Source organism: Rattus norvegicus, chromosome 1 (genome assembly GCF_036323735.1).
Source record: "Rattus norvegicus strain BN/NHsdMcwi chromosome 1, GRCr8, whole genome shotgun sequence".
NCBI classification, from domain to species: domain Eukaryota; kingdom Metazoa; phylum Chordata; class Mammalia; order Rodentia; family Muridae; genus Rattus; species Rattus norvegicus.
This window is the reverse complement of record NC_086019.1, coordinates 224,170,102-224,183,089: the sequence shown is the minus strand read 5'-3', so window position 1 is coordinate 224,183,089 and position 12,988 is coordinate 224,170,102. Positions and strand designations below refer to the sequence as shown.

General features: G+C 44.0%; 1 protein-coding gene across 5 annotated transcripts in view; it reads left to right on the top strand.

Annotated features, from left to right (window-relative positions):
* Positions 1 to 593: 593 nt before the first annotated feature.
* Gcnt1 (glucosaminyl (N-acetyl) transferase 1) overlaps positions 594 to 12,988 on the top strand; it is a 37,393-nt gene continuing 24,998 nt past the window's right edge. Inside the window, exon 1 of one of the 5 annotated variants that reach the window (XM_039089301.2) lies at positions 594 to 742. The gene's annotated coding sequence lies outside the window, so the exon portion shown is untranslated. Of the gene's footprint in view, positions 743 to 782; positions 897 to 1,612; positions 1,753 to 12,988 lie in introns of those variants that run through there. The other 4 variants (XM_006231147.4, XM_039089295.2, XM_063272669.1 and 1 more) reach the window with 4 other exon arrangements.

The window sequence follows — 12,988 nt, the reverse complement described above, 5'->3', positions numbered from 1 at the left end:
CACCTGGGGCTGGAGTCAACGTGAACTGGAGTGCTATTGTCCCACTCAGTAGACACTGCTATCTTCTGATCAACTGTGACACTGTAGCAGGCAGCCCTCAGGGTAACCTCTTCAGATCTGTAGCCCAAGAACTGCACAGATCGGTGCTTCTAAGACACCCCAGCCTTGCTCTCCACACTCCCTTGGATATTGACTTCTATCCTTGAGGGACACCAAACACGCTCACCTGAGGACCACATGCTTGCAAACTTTTAGTTTCTGTAATCTGTATATCTGCGTATTACTTATTGTGTAAAGCATAACGTGTCAAGTGAGAGTACTACGAATTAAAGTGTGAAAGAGGAACCAGGTTTCAAGTAAAATCGGGTTTACTTGGCAAACGGCATCCAAAAAACTGACATATTTTTGTGAATATATTGATTATTCAATAAATTCTGACATTCTGGTGACACAAAATGAGATAGAAGGTTTATCTAAAAAATGATAAGGCATGGGCATCTCTAAACTTTATGCAGTATAAACAGCTTGGCATTTGAACTTTCTATTTATTTTTAAGACCAGACATGACAACAGTTGGCACATTTCCTGCCTCAGAGGAAGAAGACATAAAAGTTCTTAAAAGATCCTATTGTCCTTCTTGGCCCAGAGAACCAAGAATTCCTTGGAAGCAAGAGGCAGTTTGAATCCTTCCGGGAACACTGCAGCGCCCAGAGGGCGCCCTCACCTCGAGCCGGGGCCTCAGGTGGGCGAAGTGGAACGGGGGCGTGGTCTCGAGGGTGGGTCCTAGGGCGTGGCGCTGGCCCGGAGGTTTGGAGCGCAGAAGGCTGAGCGCGCCAGTATTCGCTTGGCGATCCGATCCAGCGCTCTTTCATGCGCCCTGCAGGCACAGGCTCCAGGTAATCTAGGCCGGGCCAGCGGTGGGGTAGCCGGGCAGAGCTGGACAGTACCGAGCCGTATCTAACGGGCAGGACTGGCTGCGCCAGGGAGGGGAGTGGAGCTGGAGCGGGGAGAGAGGGCGCTTGGTCCGGGCACCCCAGGCTAGGATGGAGCAGGAGTCCTCTTCCCACTCTCCTTCCGGTCCCTCGGTGGGACACGGGTACACGTGGCATCTAGAAGTCACTTTCTTGACTACTCTTTCCCGCACCGGAGCAATGAGTAAGGGCTTAGAAGTGGGGGTGGCTGCAGGCACAGCGGGGTATTGGGCGCCAAAGACTTAAACTTCGTAAGGCCACAGCCCAGCGTAGAGACGTTTGTGACTCCTTGTTCGTCCGACGGAGAAGCCGGCGCTGGGGCAGAGAATGATTGCCTTAGGGAGATTGCAAACAGACTGGCCAGTCTGAGGTCCAAGTAGTCTCCGCTCTTCCTCTTACTTTGGGCTGCAGATCCGTTACGAAAACCGGCAATTCTTAGACACGTTACTTCTTTAGTATTTTCCTTTTTTTTTTTTTTTGAGTTGTTAGTTTTTCTTTTTTTTTTCTTTCTTCTTTTTTCTCCCTCCCTCCCTTCTTTATTTCTTGCTCTCTCTTTCATGTGGCTTCGAACTCAAAGAGATCCTCCTGCCTCTGTCTACCGAGGTTAAAGATGAGCGCCACCACACCTCAAGGGGGAAGAGTCCGTCTGATGCTCACACACGCTCCCAGTCACAGTTCTTTCAGTGCAGAATAAAAAGTGTGTCCCCTCCCCCACGCAACCGAGGAGACTCCTTCTGTAGAGGATCCGAGCTTGGCTCTGCAAAAACCAAGTGTGGGATTGGTGTGTACTCTTTATCTTTCCTTTTCACTGCAGAAGAGAACTGTTTTGTTACAAATAATGGAGCTAGAGGCAAACTGGTTGGAGGTAAGGTGTTCAGAGAGAGCACTGGTGCGTTGACTTGAGAAGGAGGGTGGGTGGGGCTGTGACCTGAATTTGGTGAGTGGTGGGGGAGCAATATGGTTTCTTCCTCTGGCCTGCTGCCTCTATTTAGAGCTGTTCTGAAAGGCAGGTTTGTCTTCTGGAAAGGAAGAGGAGGGGTAAATGTTTTTTTGGTTTTTTTTTTAAAGATCAGAGTAAATTATCTGTTAGTAGACAGGGGCCCCTCTGCAGGAGGATTGGGAAATGGTTTCAGTCCCGGAAAGATGGAAAATTACCGGTATCTCTGTTTCCCTTTTTCCTTCCTTCCTTCCTTCCTCCCACCCTCCCTCCTTCCTTCCTTCCTTCCTCCTTCCTTTCTTTTTCAGCCTTTAAAGGAGGAAAACCTTGCTTTCTTAGAAAAGGTCAATTAGGAAATTAGGCGGTAGGGAAAAAAAATGGTACCGTCGGAAAGTCTTTCCTGAGTGTCAGAGTGTGTCCGATGCAGGTTTCTATTAGTTTGTTGGAGACAGGCTCTCACTGCATAGCTCGGGCTGTAGAGCCAGTCAAAGTCTGGCTTGGCCTCCTGAGTGCTGGGATTTCAGGCATATGGAGCAGTCTGGCCCGAGAGCTGTTTGCTATGGAGTGAGTAGTGTCTCAGCTGGGCTGAGTAATGTAGCCTTGTAGACAGGCAGATAAGGGTCCCTGGACTACTTTTAGTATTCATTTTGATAAATGAGAAATGTGCTGACAGTTCGGGGTCAGGATGTCAAATACCCAACTCTGCTGAAAGAGTGTTTGTTCCCAGGTGACTATTGTTGTAAACCAGGTGTGGTATATTCTTGTGGGGACCGTATTCTTAGCTTTGATGATGGAGGTGTGGTTGGATACGGTCAGGTTTCCTTTGGAGACAAATGTCATCTGTGTTTATAGCATTGCTGACCTTTTTGACCAAATAGATTTCATTTTGTGAGAGTCTATGCAAACCTGCAACTTGCTATAAAGCTGAGAATGACTTTGAACTTCTGTACCCATCTGTACCCACTTCCCAGGAGCGGAAATTGTAGGTCAGCACCACTAACCCCCTTATATGGTATTGGGGACCAAACCCAGAGCTTTATTCCTGACAGGCAAGTACTGTGCACATCAAACTGTAGCCCTAGCCCTTGGCCAGATGTTTTTTTGTGACAGAAGATTGTTGTGTGCTTTATAGGGCTTTTACCAGCATTCCTGTACCTACTGGGTGCTCCAAGCCCTTCCCTTACTCCAGTGACAATAAACTCATATGGCTCTAGACATTACTCAGGATCTCCCTGGGGAGCAAAGTAGGCCTCTGAGGGTGGAAGTTGGTCTACATATGAAATGAGTAGAGAAGCTATCAGTCAATTAAAATGCCTTGAAATATGTCATTTTTTTTTTATTACAAAGAGCACAGAGTTATTATTCCCTGTAAATGGCTTCTGTACCCTGCCAAGTTTTACTGCCACAGAAATTTCAGGTGTTTATGCCATTGTGAAACTCTATAAAAGTCTAGCATTAGAAACTCAGCCCTGGAGAAGGAATACTAGGGGATTGCCTCTGTGATTAAAAGGGCAGTTGCTGCTCTTGCAGAGGACCAGAATTCAGTTTCCAGAACCCATATTGGTCAGCTCAAAGTGACTGTAAGGCCAGCTTCAAAGGGTCCTATGCCCTCTTCAGACTTCTTTCGTTAGCTGCGTGCACAAGTACGTGGTTATACACACACAGATAACAGCACATATGCAATAAAAAATCTTTTATAAAGAAATATTAAACTAGTTTTGATTTCTCTTTTGGTATACTCAGTGTTTCTTTCAGCGTTTTGAAGTATCGGCCCCAAAGAAAACTAAACAAGAATACTCAGGGCATACCTTTAACCCTAGCCCTCAAGAGGCTGAGATAGAAGGATCAATGGTTCAAAGTTCTCCTGGGCTACCTAGAGATCCTCCTTCAACAAACAAACAAGATCAGCTTAGACTCCGTGTGAATAAAGCCTTTGTGGTGGCTCAACAGGAAGAGGGGCCTGCTGCCAGGCCCCACTGCCTAACTTCAATCCCAGGGTCCCATATGGTGGAAGAGAATCAACCTTTAGCCAACAGCATTCTGCTGTGCAGTTCTGTAGTCTGAGAACCCAAAAGTTAGTGAAAAGGATCACCTTAAGATACACGCAGTAACGGATGTGGGAAGGAGCCCCTTTAGACCTTAGATCAAAAAGCTCAGAGAGGTGAAAGCATAGCCCAGGCTATGAAGGGTGGATTCTTAATCCAGGAGTTGGTTGGAGCTGGCCCCTTCAGAAATTCGTTTGTAGCTCCATAATTTGGGAGACTGTTTGTTTGTTTGGCTGGCAGCAACAGAATTTTAAGCTAGGAGAAGGTAAGGGATCCCTTGTGATGGACACACCGGTTGTGTATCAAGTGAAGTTGGTGCCATCAAAGCTAAATGGAGCACCAAACACTGGAGTCTCTAGTTTTTGTTTTTCTCTGTGTCTGGTGGGGAATCAAACCCCACCTTGCTCCACTTAGAGGCCACCCCTCCTCTGGGCTTTGTCTCCAGCCCCATGTGCAGTTTCTGAGTCGTTGATCTGTACTTTTCTGTGCAATTAGGAAATTCCTAAGAAATCTCACCAGGATTTGCTTTCCTTTTGTTAGGGCAGCAGCCTTCCTTGGGGTTCTGGGTACTTTCATTGCTTGTTCAGTCAGGAGTTCACCTGTTTATTGAGACAGGTTGTTGGCTCTGGGCCTCCCGCTTCCACCATGACTGAGTGAATGTCTGCATTTGTTCACTGCATCCTGGAGTCTGTTGGCTAGACAAAGGCAGACAAGGAGAATTGCACAGGCTATCCTAATCTTAAGTGGCGGTGTTTGTTGAAAAGCATGGGCTGTTGTTTGTTGAGCAAGGGCCCCTTGCATGGTTTAGGGGAGACCTGCAAGGTCTCTCTCACTGTACATTGTGTTTGATATTTGACATACCCAAAAAGTGAAAAGGAAGCAACCAGGTCAGGTAGGGTTTCTAGGAGAAGAGTGTTGTGCTCAAGAGGAAAATGGCTGGGATGAAGCCTCTGGGTCTTTTGTGGGATCTTGGATATGATGGTAGTGGTGATACCCACTATTCCTGGTTCTGGGGTTTTCATAGTGCAGCTGTGCAGAGTGCTGTTTGAGGAGTGGGTACTGCTGGTACTCATGGTGCCCTTGTGGGGCACCAGTGTGAGAAGACTGCTCTTTATCCCCAGAGAGAGAGCAGCACCAAGGGCTTTATTAGTTCCTCAGCCAGACATGTGGCGCAGCCTGTGCAGTCATGTGCAGTCATGCAGGAGGGGAGAGTGGGTGTTAGCAAACAGTGCGACCCAGTGCCCCTACGGTCACCCAAGGATAGGGCGATGGTTGAATATCTAATAGCCGAGAAAATGAGACTTGGTTTGTGGTTGAAATCAGAAATATAGTGTTGATTAACTAATACTGTGGACAGGCACGGGGTGGGGGGTGGAGATGACTCAGAAGTTTGTGGACATCTGAGTGGGGGTGGGGATAGGGAAAGCATTTATGGTGCTGCTGGAAGCACCAGGGAGGAGGTGGAGATAGGTGGAAGGGCAGGACGAGGTTGGCACCAGGTAGGGGAGAGAAAGTAATTCCCCTCTGGAGCTGTTTTGCTTGTGAAACAACCAAATGGAGGGTAGGAGCTGGCAAGTAGAAAGATCTGGGATGGAAATGTCTGCAGACCTTAGAATGTAAAATACTTGCCTCATATTAAAGCCTCCATAGAGAGGAAGGGTCTTTCCCAGCAGTTATAGGCCATCCCCTGTGCTGGGAGAGATGCCAGTTACAACTGATGTTCATAAAGAACCAGGTACACATGCAGGCTAGGCAGAAAAAGTGGTGCTTGTGGTTTCTGGGGTCTTGCTTGCTTTTGTTTTTGTTTGGCATGGTCAGAATTGAGCTGGGAGACATTGCGTTTGTTTATTTGTTCCTGAAAACATCTGGTAGATAAGTGGCTAATAAAGTATGGGGAAATAGAGGGTGGGACCAAATTCCAGAGACAAGGACAATGGGGCAGGGTGGTCCTGTGGTGGGGGTGGGGGTGGGGGTGGGGGGTGGATGAAGATGCTTTATATCTCAAAACTTCATCCCACTTTACTTGAAAGAAAGAAACAAAACCACTAGCTGGATTTTTTTCTGGAGTAGCGTGTTTATTTCTTGTACTAGTGTATTTTCTTCTTAAAGCTTCTTCTTTTTAAAAAATATTAATCTCGCTATGTTAGGGATTGGGCCCATGAGAGACGAGCACTCTTCTACTGAACTGCAGTCCAGCCTATTGGAGTATTTTCTGATGCCAGGGTCCATGACTGAGCTCTAGGAAAAATGTTCCGACCGGTGTTCACTGCTGCTGAGTTCATTTGTCTTGGGAAGAGGTGAACTCTGCTCACCAAAGGTGGGGTCAGTGGTAGACTACGGGTCCCACCTAAGTCTGTCTTGATGAGCCAGTCAGAACATGGGTGATGGGTAAAGAATGTGGGTGGGCCAGAGAGTGGCCTCACTCCTTTCTGGACCTAGGGCGTGACCTCACTCCTTGGAAATTTTCTGGACCTGTCACAGACTTTTGTTTACACTGTGAACTTCCTCTGCTATCCTGGTGACCTAGGGGTTTTTTTCCATGTCATTTTGTAATCATATCCAATACTTCAGAACCATAGTGCATGCTCACTTAAATCCCTTAGGAACTGTTTGATATGTTACTTCATATGCCGCCAAAATCTTGTCTATGGCCACTGTAAAGATGAGGAAGTACCACTCTCCCTTAAGAAGCCCACACCCAATCGCCTTCCCCCAAGAACCTCCGTGTCTCCTAACTCCTGTGCTTAAACTCCAGTAGTGGTCTTTTACAGAACTTCATGAGCTGCTGTGGTGACCACGTGTACCTAAGTGTCTGCCCTGCATTGAACTCTGCTTCCTGCCTTTCACCCTGTGCTTTGGTGACTAATGTCAGTTACACCTGACATGGATGGGTCTTAGCAACTTTTCCAGGGTCGCCAAAGGACCATCTTGAGTGCCATTCCTTAGAGACATTACATTCAAATTTTTTGCCGTTGTCAGTTTTGTTTTATTTTTGAGACAGAGTTTTTCTGTACAGCACTGGTTGCCCTAGAACTCATTCTGAAGACCACTCTGGCCTTGAACTCAGTAAATGATTCTGCTGCTTCAGATTCCGGAGTGCTGGGCTTAAACGTGTATATTACCACTGCCTGGCTACGCTTAAATTTTTGAGATATAATTTGTTATTGACCTCTTGCTTGGTGATAAGGCTAGGTTAGATTTGTCTAGGGGATCTCTGGGGGGAATCTTCTCTTCTTTCTTTTCAGTGCTGAGATTACAACTGTGTGTCACTATGTCTAGCTTCCTCCTCCTCCTCTTCCCCCTCCCCCCTCCTTCTCCTCTTTCTCTCCTCCTTCTCCTCTTGTCTTTTTTCTTAATGGTTTCTGGGGGTGGACCTCAGGTCTTCAGGTTTGTTGGGTAAGTGCTATACCGACCCTGACAGAAGCATGCCACCAGCTTGATAACTTCAGATTTATGGTGGGGGTGGGGTGTGGGAGGGGGAGGAGCTTGCTGTGCAGAATCTGCATACATACTTGAGGGTCAGTGAGATACTCTGCCTCCAAAAAATAAGCAGGAGAATAACGGATTGAAAGATACCTGAGATTAACTTAGTTTCTACATGCACATGCAGGTACATGTCTGTGTACCTGCCCACACATGTGAACATGTATGCACATAGCACTCAGACTGTGAAGAGTGATTGATACAGTGGGTTCTCCTGGAGTATATAATATATATTATATGTGCTCTATAATATTGTATATAGTAATATAATAGATGTAATATATTATACATCTATAACCTCTCATGTATCTCATTGTGCTCATAAATACAATTATTGTCAATCAGAATGTATTTATAGGGTGGGGGTATAGCTCAATAGAATTCTTGCTATCCCTAGCTCTTCCCAAAAGTAAAATAAAAACTTCCCTGTAAACATGTGACAAGGCTATAACAATTTAAACATCTGGCGATGTATTATCTTATTCTACCAGCCACTACTTTTGTCACATGGTGGTCACATGCTGTTGTTGAGAATCGGACTAAGCCATTTTGCTTGCTTTTGTAAGCCCATCGGTGAGGGCTCTTGCTCTCTGGGCTGCAGTATGAGAACAGGTAAAGGTAAACATTGAAAAGCAAGTCTCGGGTCAATACTTTATCAGTGTGGGCTCTGACTAAGCCTTCTGTGAAAGGTCAGTGGCAGGATTCAGCTGGAGTCAGGCAGGAATTTTCTGGAACCAGCCACTGGACATAGGAATGTGCCTAGGGCACTGTCTCATTTACCGGGTTTGCCTGTTCTGAATGTAGAACTGTCCATACGTATGTCTAACTTTCAACAGTTGGAGCACCAGAGCTCAATTTGTTAATCAGTAAGATAGAATTCACCAGTGTAAGTGAAGTCTTCATTCCTTTCCCTGATTAATAGAGCCTTTAGGACTTAGGAGGTCTTCCTGTAGTTACCATGTGGCCTTTCCTAAAACTGAATGAGGCTTAGTCCCCATATACCACAGGGTGTAGGTGAAAATCTACACTTGTATGTCTTAAAGCCTCTGTGTGTGTCTGTCTGTCCATCTGTCTGTCTCTCTCTCTGTGTATTTTTGTACTTTTATGCAGTGCTAGGGACCAAACACAGGACCTCTGGTATGCTTGGCAAGTGTTTACTATTGATATAAATCCCATCTTTCTGATTAAATATTTTTGAAATAAATTATATAGAATGTAACAACAAATGTCTAAACTCCCTGAATATATACACTGTGGCCAAAGAATGCCTTCAAAACAAACAAACAAACAAACAAAAAGCAAAAACAAGAGGCTGGAGAACTTGCTCAGTGGTTACTAGCACTTGTCTTTGCAAATGACCTGGGTTCAAGTCCCAGCATCTATGTGGAGGAGGCTTACCACCTCCTCATGCGTGTGGTACACAGACACACATGTAGGCAAAACACTCATACACATAAAATAATAATAGACGATTAAAACAAGCTTACACATGTGATAAATTTCAAATCTATGCTACATAGGGAGACATGTATAAAATCCATATAGAATAGTCATTGTAACTCAGCTGCTTACACTTCATATTTTGAGACAAATGTTTTAGATTACAAATATTATTTCAATTGCAGCTGTTAATGTGATACAAGATCAAGTATTTCATGTTTTTTTATATGCTCAGATAATCAGACTATTGTCAGGGTAGTTCTAACACTGGAAGAAACTGCTATGGAAAGAAATACCTTTTATTTTTAATAATTAATTTTAGCTCATGTATTAACAAGTATATATATATATATGTATTATATCATGAAAATATTGGTAATCCATGAAAACTCATATTCCTGATCACTCAAAACACTGGTTTTATTGCTAAAACATAGTAAAATTGGGCTATAACATAGTATGTCTTTTAAGACCATTGTAATGGAAGATTGGATCAAAAAATTTATTCGTGAATTAAAAGAACAAAACAAACAAACAAACAAAAAAACCAAGCTTACACAATTGTCTTTACATTGAGTGCTTTATTTAGTGTCATAGGGATCACTAACATTTAGAGGAAGTGTGTCCTTAGTGCGAAATCACTCCCATTGTGAAGGGAGCTCTTTTTTGGTAGATACGATTTTGAAACAAACAAGAAGTTAGTAGTGGTCTGAGAAGATGGCTCAGTGGTTACTGCTTTTGCAGAGGATATAGTTCAATTCCCAGCACCCATGTGAGGCAGCTTAGGATGGTCTGAGCCTCTAAGTCCCCACACTCACATGCACACGCACATGCTCTGCGCGCACACACACACACACACATATATTAAAAATAGATACATAAAAAGTTAACATTAGATTGATTGTGGCCATTAATATTTTATGTCAAAAATGAATTCTATTCTGTTAATACATTTTTGAAAAGCCTAGTTACTGGTACAGAATTGCTTGTTGTTGATAGTAAAGTTATCTGAATTGCAAAGGGAATGTAGGCAGAGAAGCCATGTTTGAATGCTAATGACCACAAGGAAATGTCTGATTTCTTTCTTCCCGAAGTGCAGAACTGAGTAGTGGCCAGGGAAGGGAGTAGGAAGGACACAACCAGGGTGAAGTTCCAGGCTGGGTGTAGCCTCGACATCCCAAACCATCCTGACCTTTAGAAAGCCATTTAGAGCTGGGTGTGGTTATGCATGCCTTTAATTCCAACATTTGAAGTCAAAGGCTGGGAGATCTCTGAGTTCAAAGCCAGCCTGGTCTCCAAAATCTAGCCTCAGCTACATAAGGTCCCCTCTTTACAAAACAAACAAACAAACAAACAAACAGACAAAATAAAAGTCATTTAGACCTCCATGGTCTCTGGTCTCATCAGTTAAATTGGAGGTTGGATCTTTAAGCTAGACGACTTTTTTTCTTTAGGATTCTTAGACATGTAAGTTGGTGAAATACTGTGATGGATCCCTGGCTTTAAGTGTTTACCTTATTATTTGAAGTACTAAGAAATAAGGCCAGAAGCATTGGACCTTGTTTCTTTATGCCAACATTTTTCTTAAATTACAGGGATACAGTGTGTACCTACACCCAGAAGACCCAGTAAGCATGCCCGGGTCTCTGCTCTCCAAAGTTCCTTTCAGTTTTACAATGACACATTGTTCCAAAAATACTGTTTAATTACACTTACAGAGTCTGCAATTTTGTCTCAAAGGCATAGCAAATAAACACTGTGAGTTCCTCGAGAGCCGGCCCTATGAATTATTTATTTTGGTATTTTCCTCCCCAGAACCTAGAGTCTGTTTTGAATAAGGTGCTCAGTGTGGGGTGATAATTAAATCCACTGAAGTTTTCATAGTAACTTTGAATTGCATTGGAGTATCTGGTAGCAGGCTGGAAAAGGGTTTTCTCTGGATTAGAGAGACGGTTCCATGGCTAAGAGTGGACCCAAGTTCCCAACCCCAGCACCCATGTAGAAACTGCATATGCCTGTGTTCACAGCATTGGAGAACAAAGACAGATGGACCCAGGAACTCACTGGCCAACCGCCTAGCCTAGCTTCTGTTTCACTAAGAGACCTTGTCTCAGGCAGTAGGTAGAGATTGATAGAGAACGACATCCCCCTTCCCATGTCCTCTCCTCACCTCTGAATGCTGGGAGTTGAGGCTAGCAGGCATTACAGAGCTAGACCTAGTCTCAAAACTAAACAACCAAAAGATTTGGCAAAGCTTGAGTATACGGGAACTATAAACAACAATATAGTTCATGGTGTGTTAAATTAGTATAAGCCTGTTATAGATTGGTTTGCTTTTTTAAAATGATTTTTTATGTGTATTTGTATTTTGCCTACATGTATCTATGCTTTATGTGCATTCTTGGTGCCCAAGGAGATCAATATAAGTAGCCGGATTCCCTGGGACTAGAGTTACAAATGGTTGCGAGCTGCCATGTGGGTGCTAGGAATCAAATTTGAATCCTTCAGAAGAGCAGACTGGGCTCTGCATTTAGCCCTGAGCTTTCCTTCAGGCCTGTTGTTGTAATCTCACTGGGTCCGGCACCTCAGTGCCCCAAGATATCTGCTGGATATCTTAACTCTCAGTCAGCAAAGCCTCTCACCCGCTGTGCTCCATCCCATATCACACTGCCAAGGCCTCTCTCTGAGCCCTCAGCAATCTCTCTACCTATCTAGTTCCCAAGGCAGGTTTCCATGCCAGAAACACACATCCCAACTCTGTGGTGGCCCAGACCAGCCGCCCCACACTCCATTACACTTAAATCTACACGTGAAAGAACACACAACACAATAACGTTTGGCCCAATTGATAAGATATAATTGCTCACCTAAACATACAAAGCCCAATACACATCCATCCTTTAAAAACATTCGTAACAACCTGTAAAGGTACAATGTGGAATCTTAACGTCACCTGCCATATTGTCCTGCCACGGCTTCTCTCTCTCTCTCCCTCCTGTCTCTTCCTCCTTTCCGTTCCAGTCTCCTCCTCTTCCTTCAAACTTTTCTCCCATCCATCTTTCCTTCTCCTCCAATGACAGGCCTCCTTCTATCTTGTACCTGCCTCACCTGTGACATCATCCCACACTGGCCCACTTCCTTATTTGTATTACACAGGAGGGTAGGCTGTGTCTGAGTCAGGGTCTTCTAGACTAGGCTGGCTTTGAATTTGCGATGATCTTACTGCCTCTGCCTCTTAAGTGTTGTGGTTATATATGTGTTTGGCTCACTTAGTTTTAAAAACTCTGAAGTTTTGTGTATGACTATTTCCCCAACTAAATCATTTTAAAGTTTTTGGTTTCTTTTTAGTGAAAGAAGCTAAGATATACACAATGTATATTGTAACCTCATACCCCAATGATAATGTGCAGTTTTATGTTTTTATGTACCTGTGGAAGAAATACATTTAACAAGTTTTTTGAAAGTAGACACTGCAGCTTAGAGACCTTAAGGCCTTTCTGGGGTCTGAGTTGTTACTTAAGTGGTGGTTTCCAGGGTTCTGGCTGTCTCTGGCTGGCTCCAGAGGTCATCGTGATCAGATTCTCTTGTTCCTCATTTGTGAGCAAACTCAAGAGAAAGTATTGACTCAATAGCTGCTTGTGAAGAGTACAGAAGGGAACCTTGGTGGGATTACAGCTGAATGGTGACAAATGTTTTGAGTCTATGTTGCATGGAGTTAGAATAATTTCAGAGAGTTGTAGAAGAAACCGTACTATTAAGCTTATGGTTCATTTGGAGGTCATTCAAGGTGTACAGAGATTTATAAATGCTGATGTAGGAATGCTGTTCCTGGAAATTCCAAGGAAATCCTTTAAAAGAAAAAGCTAGAAATATTCTAAGATATTCATAGCAAATGCTTGTAACAATATTAATTTGGAAGTACCTTTAAAATTCAGCCCTAGGACACAAATAGTGGTGAAAACAGTAAAGATCTTTGGTATCCAGGAAATGAAAAAGGCAGGAGATAATGCTTGTTGCCCATTAGTGTGAGCAAATAAGAGACCCCGCAATGTTCACAGATAGTTAGGAAAAGCAGTGAAGACGTGTGAACCCGGGGCTGGAGGAGGCTCAGT